Source organism: Zonotrichia albicollis, chromosome W (genome assembly GCF_047830755.1).
Source record: "Zonotrichia albicollis isolate bZonAlb1 chromosome W, bZonAlb1.hap1, whole genome shotgun sequence".
Classification (NCBI taxonomy): domain Eukaryota; kingdom Metazoa; phylum Chordata; class Aves; order Passeriformes; family Passerellidae; genus Zonotrichia; species Zonotrichia albicollis.
The window spans coordinates 3,102,238-3,121,706 of record NC_133859.1 but is presented as its reverse complement, the minus strand read 5'-3'; the positions used below and the strand labels follow the sequence as shown (position 1 = coordinate 3,121,706).

Genomic DNA, 19,469 nt, shown 5'->3' with positions numbered 1-19,469 from the left:
TATACACTAATGTAGTACAGGATCTGAAAAATATAAAAGCTAAGACTTAAGGCATCATTTCCCCCTTTAGAGGCTTGACAAGGCCTCTACCTTGTCGAGTCTCAATACTAAATATCCACTAGCAGTATGCATTTAACAACAGTATATATCTAACAACAGTAAACCCCATCTTGGGTGTAGTCTCTGCAAGGCTTTTGCACTGCCCAAGGTGTATCTATTGAAGGCCTTTGATAAATACCCACTTTATTTTTTTAACTCTGTCTAGCCTCTGTTCTAGATGGCTACTCCAAGGCATCAAGTGAACACTACTGAAAATGTCAAGCTTACTTCTTCATTTTAGAAGTGACTGGCAACATCTGGGCAAATCAATATCACCTTAAGAAGCAGCACCAGTGGTAGACATCAGTTTGCTAAGTAAGGTTGTACTTTACAACCTAGTCATCATAGTAATCTTAAAACAGAATAGTTACCCATGTCATCTATATTCATTACTTGTTCTGACCTAATAGTAATGTGGGGAAAACAAAAAACCCACCAAGCAATACAGTGGATAGAATGAAAAAGCCTTTGAGGTACACACTCAGAGGGAATTATCATCTTAATAGGCTAGACACAGTTACATAGGAAACTTGGTATTCAGGACTACCTCTGAACCACTAGAAAGACTCTGAAAACAGAAGGATGAGAGATCAACCAGTTACCTTAAACATTAACAATATATTGTATTAGTGCATTTTTATCCTAAAGCATTTCCAAACCTGCAGATACAAGCAGTCTTAAACTTGAGCAAACAGATAGGCTCCCCAGAACTCTGACACAAAATCAAACAAATCAAAACCTCCAGAAAGGAACATTAAAACTAGCCAGGTTATCACACCACTGATCACTCCCAGAAAATGGAACTGCAGGGACTGAATTCAAAGCACTTCAATTAAAGTAGCTGGCACTGTTAATACAAGGGGACTGTCAGCTACAACATGGTCAAAGAATAGGAAAACATTCTCCTCAACCTCTCAAATAGTCAAATAAATTCACCTCCTACATTTCTGCATGTCATCACCAAATTCACATTTTAGATTAAAAGAGAAAGTGAAATCCAACCACTGTCACATAAAAAAAAGTAATAAGTACTGCATATTATTCAAATAAATATTTTCATCATTACTTGAGAATTACTTTAGCATTGCCAGGCCCATTTTACACTGTTCATAGATAAAATACAAATTAGTTAACTAATATTTTGATTAGTTAATGATAGTTAGAGTAACTGAGTGCTGCACAAATTCACCAACATATCAAGTTACAGATTTTTGCTCAGATTTTTCCATCTAGAAATATTACAGTTGGCTTGGGAGCCATGACATGAATACATATTTCAAAATGCAATTTGGATTACTCCACTCAAGTTTTACATTGTAGTAAACTCGATCCTATAATTTATAGTCTTCTCCAGTTAATCAACACTTGTTAATGGGGAGGGAAAAAGCAGGAGAGAAAAAAAATTAAAGAATGTATTAATATATGATACTTAATTCTAGCATTAAAATGCAGTAACTACTTCTAACTCAATAAGAACTATGATTATGCTATACCAGTGCTCCTCCACTAGAAGCTTCTAAAGCAAAATAACAAAAACAAAAAGTTAGGACGCTACTTTAGGACACTGCTCTGATAGAAGCCATGGCTATCAATGTGTTCATACTTTAAATAAAGACTGTGTTTTTAAATATAATCTTTGAAAATTAAACATTGACTATGAGTTACAGTAACACATATTTAGAAAGCAATAGAAAGCATCACATCCTTTGCACCTTGGGTACTCATCCTTACAACCTAGATATGCTGTTCCCCAGCAGATCATTTTACATATGCCCAAGAAATTAAAATGTTATTTTGGCTTTATGTCATTAAAACCCTCAACCACCCAATAAAATATGTTATTTTCTTTGAAGTCAGAAGAGAGTACTCTGAATAAATGAGGCTGGTAGGTGCTGAACTGAACATTTGTCTTGTGTTAAAAGTCAGAAATATACTGTTGTGTAGTTTAGTATTGCACTTCACAATGCCATGCCTTTTACCTTTTTAAGAAAAAATGCTCCTATTAAGAACAAAACCAACACACTTCTGTTTATACTGTCATCACAAGGGCAAAAAATTCTGTGACAGAAAACTAGCAACACAAAGAGACCTGGCAAGCATTAATTTCAGTTTCATATCCTGTGATCTGTGAGCTATTTAAGATATTGACAAGGAGATACAGAGAAAGCCAAGAAAACCCATGCTATGTTTTTTCACTACATAATGCCTATTCTAACATAAGTAGCTCAGGTTTTTTTTAATAAGACTGTGCCAAGTTAATACCTTATACTGAGCTATATCCCAAAATGAAAGAAATTACTAGATCATTTTTGCAAGCATACTACAGTATTTCATCTCTGCCAGCACTTTAGTGCATCAGCCCCCTCCCCCCAAAGATATACACGCATTCCAACCGAGCTTCTCTCAGCAGGGCTCAGCCAATTCTCGCCCTCCCTCCAGGCCTTGCTAGGTTCCCAAACCCCCTCTAATTTTAGGTTTGGATTTTGTTGTAAACGGCAAAACGAAAGGAGAAAGACTCCAAAGTGACAATCCTTACCCTTGAAATCCCGCCATGGGCGCAATAAGGAGGGTGAATTCTTTTTTTTTTTTTTTTTTTAATGGGAGATGAATGAGAAGAAACAAAAGACTAAATGGAGAAGAGGCTAAGGAGTAGAGACAGAGAGAGAAAGAGGAGAGCCCGTTGAAGGAACAGGGCGAACGTCAGCCATGTTGTGTGTGTTAGTCCAGTATTTACAAACCTGCAGCTGCAGCAGCGTTTTGAGTCTGGAAGAGAGGGGAAAGAAGGGAGGGGGAAAGAAAGGAGGGAGGAGAGAGAGGGAATCGAGGGAGGAGGGGAAAGCGGCGACAGCAGCAGACAAAGGAACCCAGAAAAGCGAGAGCAAAGCGCAAGCACACGTCCACACACACTGGGTGTCCCGGACAGCAGCTGTGGCGTGTGCAACTCCAGTGCTGCCAGCCCGACGCGTTAGCAACTTTCACAACTCCAGCCTTTGGCTACTGAGGCTCGGCCGAGCCCGGCCACCACCCTCACATCCCCTTCACCACATTTTCTCATGAGGGGAGCCAATAGATGACAGGTCAGAGACATACCTGTCTCCCTCAACGTGCACTATCGACAGAGAGGCTTATCTGCTGGGAGCCCCTTAGCGGGCCCCAACCCACAGCACAATAGATCCACAGAGAGGAAGGGGGAATGTGCAGCTGTGACCCCTTCTCTCCAGCAACGGACGCGATGTGGGCGGGGTAGATACCGGGAGGGGCCATGCCAAATGAGAGCAGCAGTCCCCCAGAGCCCAAAAGAGTGGTGGTTGCCAAGGAGTCGGGACATTACGTGCGAAGAGAGTCTGAAGACCCCCACTTTTGCCCGCCTCCCGCGGCTTTTAGGCGGGCTGCTGAGGCAGACAGTGAAGAAGAAACGGTTAACAGAGATGGAACACCGCAAGTATAAAAATAACGTCAGCCGCAGGGAAGGAGGAGGGGAGGGAAAGCTACGAACCGCGGCTCCGAGCTCGTTCCACAGCGACTCCCTCCGGTTTTACCCGGTCCTAGGTTGTGCTTTCCTTTCCCTTCCCCCTTCCCTCGCATTCACTACTCACCTGCTGGGGGGATGGGCGCCTGGGAGTGCCAGGAGGATAGTCTAGGAGTGTTAGCACTGCAGCCGCAGCAGTCCTCCTGTCTCACTAGGCCACCCAGATTCTCTGCGGCAGCAGTATGGGGAGCTGCTCCCCTTGTTTCGTTTGTCCCACTCCGCAGTCACCACTGCTGCCTCCAATTCGCCTCTGCTACATTTGGATCCTCCTCTCCGTACACGAACTCTACCACCAGGATGGAGGCCTCCTCACTTTCCTGCCAAATAGTGAGCTAGCCGCATCGAGACATTCAAAACACGGGACCGGACACCGCCCTCTTCCCCTCCACCAACACGCAGGCGCACTGCAAATTCCGAACTGCGACAGGAGTGCAGGAAGCAATCCTCCGCCTAGTCCACCGCTACTCCGTACCGCGCAGGCGCTCCTTTTCCTCCACTGCCGTCTCTCGGCGCTCCGTCGAGCAGAGTGGCGTCGTAGCGGAGAGTGGTGTGGGCTTGTCCCCAGTTGGCTGTGTTAGCCCTTCTCCAAACTCAGACTACTAGACCCTGGGGCAGTGAATGTCCGTCTTTCCCCTCCCATCCGCCCACCCACCACGGTGGATCTAGTGCTGCCTCGTAAAGTGGCCACAGTGCTTTATGGCAGCGGTACCGCTTCCTTAAACAGGCCTTGGGAGCCAGTGGCTGCACACTGCCCTCTCACCATCATAGGAAAGAAAATATGTAAGCCATCATAAGAAAGAAAAATCAGCTATGGATATCCTGTGTTACAAATTTGGCCTGTGACGACTGAGGAGAGAGGCTAGGATGCAAAGTATAGAATTACAAAGGTATGTATTTATTCAAGTGCATGAGATGTCTCAGCCAAACAAGGGATTTTTAGAGAGTTTATACCTTATGCTACAAGGGTGTGATATGAATAATCCACCTACTAATGCAGATTTCTAATTGTCTAATCATAAACGTGGTACAGCATAGCAACATATGTTACAAGCATATATTTTGTAGGAGTGCAGTGTAATTGTCTGTCAGCATCCTTGTGAATTCTCTGTTAATCCAGATGTTTCCATCATTAACTTTTGCAAATTTTTTAGGCATCAACAATTCATGTTTCTCTTGGATACGGATCCTTCAGATAAGAAGCCTCTGTTTTTGCAAAAGTTAATTTCATTGATCACTTGCCCTTAGTAGGGATCTTGGGTCTCCAGATAATGATTCAGCAATTATACACTAATAATGTTCTTAGCACCTATTGACTGTATGGTCTCAATAATTTATATCATGCCTACTAGAAATGAAAATGATGATTTGACCATGTGCCTTGAGACCTTCAAAGCCAGTAAGGTGGAGAGAAGTCAGCATGGTGCCCAAAAATCTGGAGGCCAATAGGGAAGGGGAAAAGTCTGCATAGTGTGAAGGACCTTCAAGACCTTGAGGAGGCAAAAAGGGACCGATACATGACCAACTTAGTCACAGAGAATGGTCATTTACCTTATACAATGGCATTAGTTATGCTAACCATATTACCAAAGATCAGGAGCAGGAGGAACTGGTTGCAGCTGTACATAAACTTCCTAGTCTTTTTGGATGCTTTGAGGTGCCACCTAGTTTGGTTAGAAATAAAATGGCTGAACTCTTACAGAAGCTTTGAATGCTATTGAGTAGCTTTGTGTGAGAACCAGGTTTCCTCTGGTCCCAGAAAATTTTGCTTTCTTGATATCCTTCCAAACTAAAGAGAAACAGCCTTAACTGATTAAAAAACCCTGTCAGCCCTTTTGATTTGATGGTAGAATCAAGAACCCTCAGAAATGAAGTGGCTAGATGTTTGCTTGATCTGAATTTGAAGGAGGAATGATGTCTTGAATCTGATCTTAAATTAAATGCAAATACTACTTTTGCTTCAATGTAACTTTAAATAAGCAATTATCTGTTTGAGATAACTATCTGGCTACCTGTCTAATTTCTCTTTTTCAAGCAAGCTACTGTAGAGTTATCACAGGAATTATTTAAAGTCAACAGAAACAGAAGCCTCCTTCCAATGTGTTTCCTTTTTGACATGGTTACAACTGATTAAATTTAATATGCCAGCAGGAACCAACCTATCTTTTAGCAACTAGAATAAAACATAAATAAGTTTCAAATTCTGGTAATATAAATTAAATAAATAGAATAGTTCCAGTTGGAAGTGAAAGGAATGAGGAGGTGTTTTTACAAACAAATTGTGGGCCTGATGGTAGATAAGGCCAAATACAGAAAGATGAATGAAGCAATGGGGGGGACCATAAATTCCATAGGAATTCCACTAATTGACACAGACTGTTACCCACTCAAGACTGTGCTAAATCTCTAGATTTAGAGAAAAAGAACAGTGACACAAGGAAAAATAAAAAGGGGGGGAGTACACATTAGAAAGGGGATGTATTAGTTGATTTGGAAAGTCTGTACTTCTCAACTGCCTCAGCCAATGGGGAAGGAGAGAGGGAAATGCAGCTGGGAAATTAGGATAAAAGGAGGCTGTGTCCTCTAACAGTTTGAGAGACCCCATGGGATATGCCATTGACCTCTCCCTTTATTCATATAAAGTTACAGGGCTCCTCTGTCCCCTTTTTGGACATAAACCTCTGGTTTTTGTGGATTAATATTCCTGACAATTTGCAGGATCTTGTCAAGGATATTTCCATCATCCAGGGGCAGCAGGCAGCGAGTGGAGCTGAAGGTGTGCCTCACCCTGTTTCAGTGATCAGCTCCCCTTGATGGTGACTGGCACCAGGCGATTGATTGGGTTCCCAAAACTGTCCAGGAAACAGATGAGTGTCAGACCAGGGGGGTCCATGAAGAGTCCACAGAGAAGGACCACTGATAATCTCACCGGTGAGTAAAATGGGATCTTTGGGGAGTCAACCTGGGAGGGCACCCATGGAGCTAGCAAACATAAAGCTGGAAAGGGGCCCCAGCAAAAGGGATGATGATCCCAAAATATCTCCAAAGAATCCCTTGGAAGAATGTGGAGTTGGTTTACACATTCTTCCAGAAGTAAAGACATGGATGCCCAAAGGAGGCAATAAGGAAAAGTTGAGAAAGGGTCTTTACAATCCATGCCCAGGGGGAGCAATAAGGGGAGACAAGAAGGAGTCTTGACAACAGGAGATGGACAAATAGTGTTGTTATGTTGAGAAAAGATTAGTTGAAGGGGAATGTGGAGAGATATGGTTGAGGCACGGAGCAGCAAGACCAGATGTGGAAGTGTGGAAGTGCGGGACTGGGAGAACAGATTGGGGGCCTGTGGGGGCTGTGGGGCAGCCAGGGCTCAGCACCAGGCAGTGCCTGACCCCGCCACTCCTGGGCAGGGGTGGCAGTGGCTGCCAGCCCCCATGAGGCTGCGGGACACCCCGCCTGCTCATGGTGCTGCCACTAGGAGCATTGGGGGAGAGGAGCCATTTGGACACTGCGACAGGACAGGGACTGGCTCTGGTATGCAGTGTGTGATCAAGAGAGTGAGCACGAGGAGGAGGAAGACCTATCTGGGAAATGCAGATTGTATGTGGAAAGATAAGGATTTTCTTTTAAGGATTTTGTTTGGTTCACTGGAAAAATGAGTGGGTTTGAGCTGTGGGAAAATGAGTACCCACAGGCAGTAGTGGGGGGACTAGAGGAAGAACAGAATAAGTCCTTGGATGAACTGGTTAGAAAGATACAGCAAGTTGTCTTGTTTTGGAAAGACAGGTGCCTGCTAAGGAAGGCAGGAGCCTCCCCTGAAATGGAGAAAATGAACCTTCCCCACCCCTCCAAATTACTATAAATTTTAAATTAAGGGGCTCTCAGGCAACAAAAATTATGGGAGCAGGAAATAACAGTTCTTTAATAGGGAAAGGGGGGAAAAAAAGGATAAAATAAACAATGCAGTACACTAGAACAACACTGACAGAGTCAGAACCCAACCTGATACCCTGTTGGTCAGGGTGTTGGTAGCAGTCTAATTGGAAATGTGGCTGCAGTCCTCCTGAAGTGTCAGGTGTGGTTCTGCTGGAGCAGGGATCCTGTAGAAAAAGGGTGTAGTCTTCCTCTGACAATCCAGTGGAAGAAGAGGCAGCTGCTCTTCCTCTGGGAAATCCAGTGGAGAAGCTGTGCTGGTATTCCAGAATCTCCAGATTATATCTGGGTAGCAATGCTTGGCTCCTCCTTTTGGGCGGAGCATGTCACAATGGGATGACATAGTTCTTATCCATCGTGCAGTGACATTCAATAGCCTGTTATCAGCAGATGTCTCCTCCTGAGGGAGGAGTGATTGTGATCACTCAGAGAGAAATAAGGAAAACTGCCCACTTGACAAAAGACAACTGCCATACAGATGGTAATAGAATACATCTTGCCTCGCAATCTGGAGCACAAGTGTATATAAGAAGGGATGAGGAAAAAGCAAAGGCAAAGGTGATATAGCAGAGTTTTTACAGCCCCAGAGGGATAAGCCGTAGAACCCAAGGGGTCCCCTGGGATAGAAGGGACAGGGTTGGCCACAAGGAAGTGGCAGAAGCATTCCCTCCTCAGCAGGGGAGAGCCAACTCAGACATCGCTTGGGGAGAAATCAGTGTGCTATCTGCAGGGCAGAGGGATACTGGAAGCAAGAATGCCTGCAGAAACAACTAGATCCTCAGGAGGAGGAAGTCTAGAGGATAATGGAGACAGATTGTTAGGGGTGTCAGGGGCTCCCATCATACCAGGGACCCACCACACTGGAGCCCTTGCTAACTTTTAAGGTGGGTCCAGATTGAGAGGAGCTGTGTTTCCTGGTAGACACAGGGGCCTCTCAATCCACCTTGAATTTTATCCCTAAGAGGGGAAAATTGTCAAAATGATTATTCAAGGGGTGAGTGGGAAGGATGAATGAGTGCATTTTGTTCAACCCCTATTAATAGATGTGGGAGTCAGGTTTGAAATGCATGAATTCCTGTTTGTTCCTAATTGTGATTTTAATTTGCTGGAAAGGGATTTGATGGCTAAAGTGGGAATGCAAATTAGTATTGTGAAAAATGATACAGAGCCTAACACTTCTAACTTTGTGTAAAATGTCCGAGAAGGTTTATGCTGAAATAAACCCAGAAATGTGAGTGGCCCCAGGGAAATACGGAAGATTTGATATAGAGCCTCTCCAAATTACTTTGAAGCAACCAGGACAAGTGGTGTCTAAAAAGCAATATCCTATTTCAAGGGAAGGAAAGAAGGGGTTATGTCCGGTTTTCGGCTGTTTGGATGGCCTGGAAAGGCCCGGGGTGGCCTTGGGCAGCCCGCGTTTCAAAGGAACAGAAGAGGCTTCAGTTCTTTTCTTGGTCTCGGTGTTTATTAATTGTTTATCTAAAAGATTTTCTCTCGGCCCGACAGAGCTCTGCTCAGCAGCCAGCCATGAGCACACTCCCTCCCCTCCGGGCGGTCACCTATCTTTATACTCAAAGTTACGTATACAATATTTATCATTTTTCCCCAATACCTTTCACCCTTATTGCCCAGTGCACTTTTAGTAATGACCAATCCCAAAGTGCCACCATCACCACAGAAGATGGAGGAGAAGAAGAAGAAGAAGAAGGACAGGACACGCCCCAATTCCTCCATCTTACTTCTCTAACCCCCCCTGTACAGAAATCCCAAACCCTGTGTTTCACTCTCTAACTAACTAATCCCTTCACCATTCACTCCGGTGAAATCCTCCTATCCTCATACAGGTGTCGTCTCCTGTGTAGGATCAAAGTCCAGCCACCAGACACTTCTGGCAACATTCCAGGACTCCCGAGCCCCCCAAGGGTGGTCTCGGTGACTCGGCACCTCAGTCCTGAGGTGCTGAGATCCCACAGGGTTACAGCCTGTCATTGAGTCCCTGCTAAAGGCAGGTCTCTTGGAGTCATGGATGTCTCCCTATAATGCTCCTATCCTGCTGGTTAAGAAACAGGATGGAACCTACAGAATGGTGCAGGATCTAAGAATAATAAATGAAATTGTCAAACCAAGGCATCGCACAGTTCTGGATCCCTATACCATCCTGAATCACATTCCTTCTTCACATCAGTATTATTCAGTACTGGATTTAAAGGATGCTTTCTCAGGGTATCCAATTACAGAGGACAGTAAACAGTATTTAACAGTATTTTGCCTTTGAGTGGGAGCAGGAGGAAGGAGAGAAGATGGTAAAACAACAATTGACATGGACAGTCCCCCCGCAGGGATTTACAGAGTCACTGGTTCTGTTTGGGCAAGCCCTGCAAAAAATATTAAGAGAGTTTACTCCACCCTCAGGAGACAGGTTGTTGGAGTACATGGATGATTTGCTTTTATCAGGGGAACAGGAAAAGGTGGTTGAAGAGGCTACTGTGAAGCTGCTTAATTTTCTTGCTAAAAAGCGACTTAGAGTGTCTGAAAAGAAGGAGCAGTTGGTAGAGAAAAAGGTTAAATATTTGGGACCCATTTTGACTGGAGGGTTGCGGTGTATTGAGCTAGACAGAATATAAGGGATTTTACAAGTACCATTACCCCAGACAAAGTAGTTATGGCAGTTTTTAAAGTTAGTAGGGTACTGCAGAGCATGAATTGAGAATTTTTCTGTTTAACCAGACCTTTATATTACTTTTTAACCCAAGAAAGTCCTAATGTTCTGGCATGGACACCAGAAGGAGAAAAAAGCTTTAGAAAATTAAAAGACAAATTGGTTAATGCCCCAGTCTTAGCTCTTCCAGACTCAGAAAAGGAATTTGAATTATATGTGGATGTTAAACAAGGCCATGCTAAAGGAATTTTCATACAAGAGCATGGGGGAACACAGCAGCCTGTTGCTTATTTTTCTAAGCTCTTAGATCCAGCGTCCAGAGGCTGGCCTCACTGTCTGCAGAACTGTGCAACCACAGCCTTGATGGTAACTGAGTCCCAAAAACTGACAGTAGGAGGATATCTGATTATTCAAGTTTCCCATCAAGTTAAAGCTTTGTTAACTGAAAGAGCCTATAAGGGGATGACCAGTGCTCACTTATTACAGTATGAATCTTGTTTAATGGAACAGGAGGACTTGGAATTGAAAAGTGGGGAAGGGTTTAACCCAGCCTCCGTGAACGGCCATGAAGAGGGGGCCAGAAAGAAACCCATGACTGCATTCAAGTGATAGATCTCCAGACCGGGGCTAGAGAAGATTTACGAGACACTTCCTGGCCTGAGGGAAAAAATGTGTTTATGGATGGGTTTTCAAGGGTGGTAGAAGGGAAGCGATTTACAGGATACGCTATCATTAATGGAAAGGAATTAAAGGAAGGAGGTAGATTTCCACCCACATGGTCAGCTCAGACAGTGAAGCTGTATATGCTTGTAAGGGACTGTGAATTATATCGGGATAAGATACTGACTATTTTTACTGATTCTGCATATGCATATGGGGTGATGTTGAAGTGAGGGAGCGACCACCTTTGTTGATTTAGCATCTGACTCCGATTTATTAATCAACTAGGCACTTTTTATAACAGTGTTAATTCACTTCATGCATACTGCAAAATCTGAGCTCCTGATAGGCTGTAGAGAAAACTTCAGCTCCTCCTTTTGTTTACAATACCTGAAGTTAGTTTACTGAAACCAAGATCAGTGTTCCCACCATGATATGAAGAGTTCTCAAAACCTTTCATATCTATCCCCAGACCGGCCATCTGTTCCCAGTAGCAGCCAAGGACAGAACGGTCTGAGAATCTTGTTGTTTATATAAAAGGTGGCTGAGAACCTTAATTATTTACAGAATCAAGCCTGGGAAAGGCTGCTTTACAGCAGGCTTCTATATTTCCCTCAGCTGAATACCTTCATGGCCTCTTTCTTTAAGCCATGCTTAAACCAGGCTCTCCACAGGGTGATACATGCATTTGAGAAATCATGGGAAGAAAGAGGTTTATTAATCTGCAGAGGAAAATTGTTAGCTCATGAGAGATTAATTTCTCACCTATTGGAAGTGGTGAATTTACCAAAAGGGGTAGCAATAATACATGTTAGGGGACACCAGGCAGGGTGGTCAGAAGAGGCAATAGGTAACTGACTGGCTGCTGAAGAAGCTTGGAAAGCTGCATTGTTGCCAGAAATCTCTTAAGATCCTCCCTTTGCTCCTAGTAACCCTATCCTTGCCAGAGAAACTGTCTTTTCCATCAGAGGAAGTTGAGATAATTAAAAAGAGTGAGGCAGAGTAAAGAGGGTGTCCTAGGGTGACCTTATGATGCTTGTATCCCCATTCATCTGTTTAGCCCAGAAGTAAGTTTGGCAACTTTAAGACGAGTTCTGAGAGCAAAGGGGGGGGAGAGAAGAAGCACAGCTTGTTTTCAGAAACTGCACTCACTCCTCCACATTCTGGCTCATGGACTGTGTTGTCTGCAGCACGGATGGACGACGGGACAAAGCTCTCCTTTGCTTTTAGTTAGTTTTCAGTTATCTGAGGCAGAGAAGTTCCCTAGACTGTGGTTTTTAATTTTAGCTTAGAACTGTTTAAACCTGCTCTAGACTGAACACCCAGAAGAGCACCGGAAGCTCACACCTATAGCCCACTGGGGCGTGGCCTGGGCTGCGGCATTTCCACTGCCAGAGGGACTGGTAACAGACTTTGAGCTGAACTACAGCCCACAAAAGGGACTTTCTGAGTTTGTCATGTCTTTTGGATCAGCAGAAGGTTTTACTGTTTAATATTGTTTTGTTTTTTGTTTTTGTTTTTTTTTTTGTGCTGGTAAATACTTTGCCTATTAAAGAAACAGTTTTTCCACTTTTCTCCAAGGAAATATTTTCTCAAAGCAGTTAAGGGAGGGGGTGCTTAAATCTGCTTTTTAGAGGAACCCCTTTAGAGGTTTTCTCGCAGATTTCCCCTAAACCAGGACAAAATTTTGGCACCCAACATGGGGCTCAAGAGAGAGAGTGGAAAAACCCTGTTTTGAGTACACTTTGGTTGCCATTACTCTTTGTTCATATAAAGCAGTTAATAGCCATGCTTTTTGAATTCATAATGTCTCTTGGGGTGAAGGCTTGCATGCATTTCTGGTCCCTAGGGTTTTTTGAGATCTTATTGCCTCTGTGGTCCCTAGGTTTATTTTCTTATCCAGAAATACCGCTAGTATTGCTCTAATACATAGTGTTTATAGGAGAGGGGCAGTGACCAGAATAGCTATCCTGCTGGGCTTGGTGGCAATGATTTGTAAGAAGTTTAGAAACATGCTGGGGTCTGCTCCAGGTATGAATGGTTCATGGCTATGGTTATGCATCCAGTTTGTTAGAGGAGGGAATGAGGCTTTTCAGCCTTTGCTTTCCTTCTTCTCCTCTGAATCTGTTGCATCACTATTGAAGAATGTTCAGTTTCCCCTGAATGTTCAAGAGACCATCTTTTTAGTATTTAATCTGGTAACCTTCCTCTATACAGTCTGCTGCTTCTCTAGAATGAGGGCTGAGATTTCTAGAAGGGTTGATGAGACCCCTGACTCAGGAGTAGACCCAGGTGTGGAAAATCCTGAGTGGTGTGGGAAATGGGAGGATATGGGCCAAATCCTGAAGGAATTTTCTGACCCTATAATCTGGGATTTTCCCCATGAACAAATTCAGAACCCAGCTGAGGTGGGCAAATATCTGAAAGAGAAGTACCAGGATGACCCTAAGGAGAAAAACACCATTGCAGTGAGCTGGGCCTTGGCATATGCTTATCGCACACTGCTAGATACTCTAGGGCAGCAGACAGAGGCAGGGGGGCAGGGAGATAAATCACCTATCGCAGTCACTCAGACTGCAGCCAACACCCCAGATTTGAAGCCAGCAGCAAAACCAGACAGTGAGTCTAAGCTGGCATCTGAACCAATGACTGTTGCTACAGGCACTAGAAGTGGGAAATGCACGGACAAGACTGATCGACCAGTGAATGATGATGATGATGATGATGCAGGAGAAGGACCCTCAATGCCTCCTGACATAAAATCAGGAGTCAAAGCAGCAGGTGCAAGATCAGATGCCAATATTGAGTCCTTTTCCCTGAAGGACCTTCGTGGCCTGCGGAAGGATTACCCCCGATGACTTGATGAATCCTTAATTAGTTGGTTAGTCCGTCTCTGGGATGCTGCAGGTGAGGCCACAATTCTGGATGGCACTGAAGATTGGCATTTGGGATCCCTGTCACAGGATCCCGTCATCGACCAAGAAATGATGAGGGGGGCTAATCCACGCAGCCTCTGGTCACGGGTCTTGGACAGTGTTGCACAAAGATACCTGTGTGCAGATGACCTTTATATGCAACTAACACAGTGGAAGATCATAGAGCAAGGGATCCAATGCCTGAGAGAAATGGCAGTGGCAGAGATTATCTTCTCAGATGATGTAACAACTAGGAACCCAGACTTAGTACCATGCACAAACTTGTGTGACTTGGGCCACATGAATATGCTTCTGTCTTAGCCATAATGAAGAGGGATAAGAGGGATGAGACTGTGCTTGATATGGCAAGGAAGCTCCGAGCATATGCAGATGCTGTACATGGCCCAACACATGCCAGAATCGCAGTGGTAAAAACACGTCTGCAGAAATTAGAGGACAAGATAAAGGAGAATCATAAGAAGGTCAGAGAGGAGATTAAAGAAGACCTTCTCCAAATCTCGGCAGTACAGATCAGAGGTTCTGGTACCCAACGCAGATGTTTCCCAGATGGCGAGAGAAGGTACACCCCATGAGCTGAGCTGTGGTTCTACCTGCGTGATTGTGGGGAAAACATGAAGAGGTGGGATGGAAAACCTACTGCTGTTCTGGCACGACGGGTGTGTGAATTGAAGGAAGACAGGGCTGAGAGAGGGAGTTCCATCAAAAGGAAAGTAGCTCCAGTTGCCCGTAGCTGAACTGCCAGGTATGATGATGATGACATGTCCGATGCCCTTGAAGGAACATCCAAGACATACGCCCAGGGAAAGAAGGATAACCAGGCTTAGAGGGGCCCTGCCTCTAGCCAGGTAGAGGCTAGGGAAAATCATGTTTTCCGGTCCCTGTGGATTCGTTGGCCTGGCACATCAGAACCACAAGAGTACAAAGCTTTGGTTGTTACTGGTGCTCAATGTACATTAATTCCGTCAAGACGTGGGGACAGAGTCTGTTTCTATTGCTGGTGTGACAGGGGGATCCCAAGATTTCACTTTGGTGGAAGCTGATGTGAGCCTGACTGGGAATGAGTGGAAGAAACACTCTATTGTGACTGGCCCAGAGGCCCCATGTATTTTAGGCATAGACTACCTTCGAAGTGGGTACTTCAAAGACCCAAAAGGACTCAGGTGGGCGTTTGGGATAGCAGCTGTAGTGACAGAGGGCATCCAGCAGTTGAATACCTTGCCTGGACTGTCTGAGAATCCATCTGCAGTAGGATGCCTGATGGGAGAAGAGCAACAGGTTCCAATATCCACTTCCACAGTGCATCGACGGCAGTATAGGACCACTCGAGATGCTGTCATCCCCATGCATAAGATGATCCGAGAGCTGGAGAGCCAAGGGGTGGTCAGCAAGACCCACTCACCCTTCAACAGCCCCATTTGGCCTGTGCGAAAATCTGAAGGAGAATGGAGATTGACTGTGGACTATCATGCATTGAATGAAGTGACTCCACCACTGAGTGCTGCCGTGCCAGACATATTAGAGCTCTAGTATGAGCCTGAGTCCAAGGCAGCAAGGTGGTACGCCACTATAGACATAGCCAATGCATTTTTCTCCATTCCTCTGGCAGCAGAATGCAGGCCTCAGTTTGCTTTCACGTGGAGGGGAGTGCAGTACACCTGGAACCGACTGCCCCAGGGGTGGAAGCACAGTTCTACCATCTGCTATGGACTGATCCAGACTGCACTAGAAAAGGGTGAGGATCCAGAACATCTGCAATATATTGATGACATCATTGTGTGGGGGAACACAGCTGCGTAAGTGTTTGAGAAAGGAAAGAAAATCATCCAGACTCTCATGGGAGCTGGTGTCGCCATTAAAAAGAGCAAAGTAAAGGGACCAGCTCGTGAGATTCAGTTCCTAGGAGTGAAGTGGCAAGATGGACGGCATCAGATTCCTACAGATGTCATCAACAAGATCACAGCAATGTCTCCACCCACTAATAAGAAAGAGACACAAGCTTTCCTGGGTGCCATAGGCTTTTGGAGGATGCACATTTCTGAGTACAGTAAAATTGTGAGCCCTCTTTACCTTGTCACCCACAAGAAGAACAGTTTCCAGTGGGGCCCTGAGCAGCAACAAGCATTTGTCCAGATTAAGCAGGAGATCGCTCATGCAGTAGCCCTTAGCCTGGTCCAGACGGGACCAGATGTGAAGAACATTCTCTACTCTGCAGCTGGGAACAATGGCTTGTCCTGGATCCTTTGGCAGAAGGTGCCTGAGGAGACTCGGGGTCGACCACTGGGATTTTGGAGTCGAAGCTACAGAGGCTCTGAAGCCAACTACACTCCAACAGAGAAGGAAATCATGGCTGCCTATGAAGGAGTCCAAGCCACTTCAGAGGTGATTGGCACGGAAGCACAACTCCGCCTGGCACCCCGACTACCGGTGCTGGGGTGGATGTTCAAAGGCAAGGTTCCTTCCACCCACCATGCCACCAGTGCTACATGGAGCAAGCGGATTGCTCTCATCACTCAGCGCGCCCGTATAGGTAAACTGAATCGCCCTGGGATTTTGGAGGTTATTACGAATTGGCCCGAAGGTGAGCATTTTGGTGTCACAGATGAAGAACAAGAACCAGTGACACGTGCTGAAGAGGCTCCTCCCTATAACCAACTGCCCCCAGAGGAAACGCGCTACGCTCTTTTCACTGACGGCTCCTGTCGCATTGTAGGGATGAACCGGAAGTGGAAAGCAGCCGTATGGAGCCCCACACGACAGGTTGCACAAGCTACCGAAGGAGAAGGTGGATCAAGTCAACTTGCGGAACTCAAAGCCGTTTGACTGGCCCTGGACATTGCAGAAAGAGAGAAGTGGCCAAAGCTCTACCTCTACACTGATTCATGGATGGTAGCCAATGCTCTGTGGGGATGGCTGGAGAGGTGGAAAAAGGCTAACTGGCAGCATCGAGGAAAACCAAGTTGGGCTGCTGATGAGTGGAAAGACATTGTGACCAGGGTAGGGAGGCTACCTGTGAAGGTCTGCCATGTAGATGCCCATGTCCCCAAGAGTAGAGCCAATGAGGAGCACCAAAACAATGAGCAGGTCGACAAGGCTGCAAAGATAGGGGTGTCCAAGATAGACCTAGTTTGGGAACACAAGGGAGAGTTATTCCTAGCTCAATGGACCCATGATGCCTCAGGCCATCAGGGCAGAGATGCCACCTATAAGTGGGCACGAGACCGAGGGGTGGATCTAACCATGGACAGTATTTCACAGGTTATCCATGACTGTGAGATGTGTGCTGCCATCAAGCAGGCCAAGCGAGTGAAGCCCCTCTCGTATGGTGGGTGATGGTCCAAGTACAAGTATGGGGAGGCCTGGCAGATTGACTACATCACACTGCCCCAGACATGCCAGGGCAAGCGCTACGTGCTGACCATGGTACAAGCCACCACTGGATGGTTGGCAACCTACCCTGTTTCTCATGCTACTGCCCAGAACACCATCCTGGGCCTTGAAAAGCAGGTACTTTGGAGGTACGGTACCCCTGAGAGGATCGAGTCAGACAACGGGACTCATTTCAAGAACAGCCTTATCAACACCTGGGCTAGGGAACATGGCATTGAGTGGGTGTACCATATCCCCTACCATGCACCAGCTACAGGAAAAGTAGAGAGGTACAATGGGCTACTAAAAACCCAGTTGAAAGCTTTGGGTGGGGGATCTTTCAAAAATTGGGAGCAGCATCTAGCAAAGGACACCTGGTTAGTTAACACCCGAGGTTCCACCAACCGAGCAGGTCCTGCCCAGTCTGAGTCCCTGAATATAATAGATGAAGTTCCAGTGGTACATGTCAGAGGTTTGTTAGGGAAGACTGTGTGGATCAATTCTGCCTCGAGTACAGACAAACTCATTAGTGGGATTGTCTTTGCTCAGGGACCAGGTTGCACATGGTGGATAATGCAAAGAGATGGAACAACACGTGTACCTCAGGGAGATCTGATTGTGGAGTGAGAATGATATGCAAATATCACTGTTCATTGGATGTTACTGCCATTGTCTGTACATTAAACTATACAGACAGGAGACAGAAGGAAATGTGTAAGTGTTGAAGGTCCGGGCAAGTGGAAGATGGAGAAGGAAATGTGCAAGTTTTGAAGGTCTGAGCAAGTGATAGATGGAGCTTTGAGTTAATAAAGTGAAAGTGGGGAATCCTGCAGCTCTGTAGTATAGGGCCTGTATTTAGTGGTCCAGTGTGGGGATGTGATGAGGGCATGATGGGTATTGCTTGTAAATTTAGGGGAACAGATGGAAATTTTGTGTGAATAAATGCATGATGTTTGGTAGTATGCTGATGATATGGGGATAAGGGGTGGAATGTCCTAGGGTGACGTTATGATGCTTGTATCCCCATTCATGTGTTCTGTTTATGCTGGATATTATGTTCTGTGCCTTTAAGACTGGCTCTGAAGAGTGAAAGTTTTGTTTGGGTTTTCTTATCAGCCTGGCTGGACACAGAGCAGCAGCTTGTGCTGCTTTTGCTTTTTTGCTTTTGCTTTTCGCTTGCTCTCTCGCTCTTGCTTCTGCTTGCTCTTGCTTCTGCTCATTAGCTAGTTTAGCTAAATAGTCCAAATTTCTTCCTGGACTGTTTCTCCTTTCCTTTTTGGAAAGAACTTGAACCTGCTCCGGACTGGGACCTGGGAACATCGAGAGTTTGCACCTTGTGTCCTGCAGCAGCTGCCCCAGCACCAGAGGGACTGATAACAGAGTGACCACTCCCAAGAGAGACTTTCTGAATTTGTCATCTTTTTCAGAGTAGTGCCATCCGATATTGTTCATTCTGTGTGCTGGGGGGGGCTGTGCCTGTTAAATAAACAGGTTCTTTCAACTTGTCTCCAAGGAATTCTTCCCGAACCAGTTGGTGGGAGGGGCCATGTGGGTTTGCTTACTGGAGGCCCCCCCCCCCCCTTTGGAGATTCTCTACCAAATTTGCCCTAAACCAGGACATACTGAAGCAAGGCATTTGGGATCCCTGTCATAGTTATCGACCAAAGAATGAGTGGGGCTAACCCTCACAGTCTGTGGACATGGGTCCTGGGATGTGTGGCACAAAGATATCTGTGTAGAAATGATCTCTGTATGCAGCAAACCTAATAGAAGACCATAGAACAAAATATTCAATGCTTGAGAAAAATGGCAGTAGCAGAGATTGTCTTCTCAGGTAACATAAACACTAGGAATCCAGACTTGGTGCCACGTACATCCGTGATTTAGTGAAAACATATATGACTTAAGCCACAAAAATATGTTTCTGTTTTAGCAATAATAAAGCAAGATGACAAGACAGAGACCCTGCTTGATATGGCCAAGAAGCTCTGAGCATATGCAGATACCGTGCATGGCCCAACACATACAAAAATCGCAATTCTCTAAGCACGTCTACAGAAATTAGAAAACAAGATAAAAGAAACTCACGAAAAACTCAGAGAAGAGATTAAAGAAGACCTTCTCAAAATCTCAGCAATTCAAATCAGAAGTTCTGGTATCAAACACAGATATCCCCCAAACAGGGAGAAAATGTACACCCCTCATATTAAGCTATGGTTCTTCCTACATAATTATACAGAAAACATGAAAAGATGGGATAAAAAATATACTACTGCTCTAGCACAAGTGCTTG

The 19,469-nt window shown here is 45.2% G+C and overlaps 1 protein-coding gene and 1 long non-coding RNA gene across 7 annotated transcripts in view; one reads left to right on the top strand and one right to left on the bottom strand.

The window, feature by feature from the left end:
• LOC141726962 (spindlin-Z-like) overlaps positions 1–4,028 on the bottom strand; it is a 96,342-nt gene extending 92,314 nt beyond the window's left edge. Inside the window, exon 1 of one of the 2 annotated variants that reach the window (XM_074532107.1) lies at positions 3,696–4,028. The gene's annotated coding sequence lies outside the window, so the exon portion shown is untranslated. The remainder of the gene's footprint in view (positions 1–3,695) is intronic. The other variant, XM_074532106.1, reaches the window with a different exon arrangement.
• A 44-nt stretch (positions 4,029–4,072) lies between these two features.
• The window catches only part of LOC141726963 (uncharacterized), a 51,543-nt gene continuing 36,146 nt past the window's right edge, over positions 4,073–19,469 (top strand). Inside the window, exons 1-3 of one of the 5 annotated variants that reach the window (XR_012577921.1) lie at positions 4,092–4,515; positions 6,344–6,556; positions 18,461–19,098. This is a non-coding gene — a long non-coding RNA (uncharacterized LOC141726963). Of the gene's footprint in view, positions 4,516–6,343; positions 6,557–18,460; positions 19,099–19,469 lie in introns of those variants that run through there. The other 4 variants (XR_012577923.1, XR_012577920.1, XR_012577922.1 and 1 more) reach the window with 4 other exon arrangements.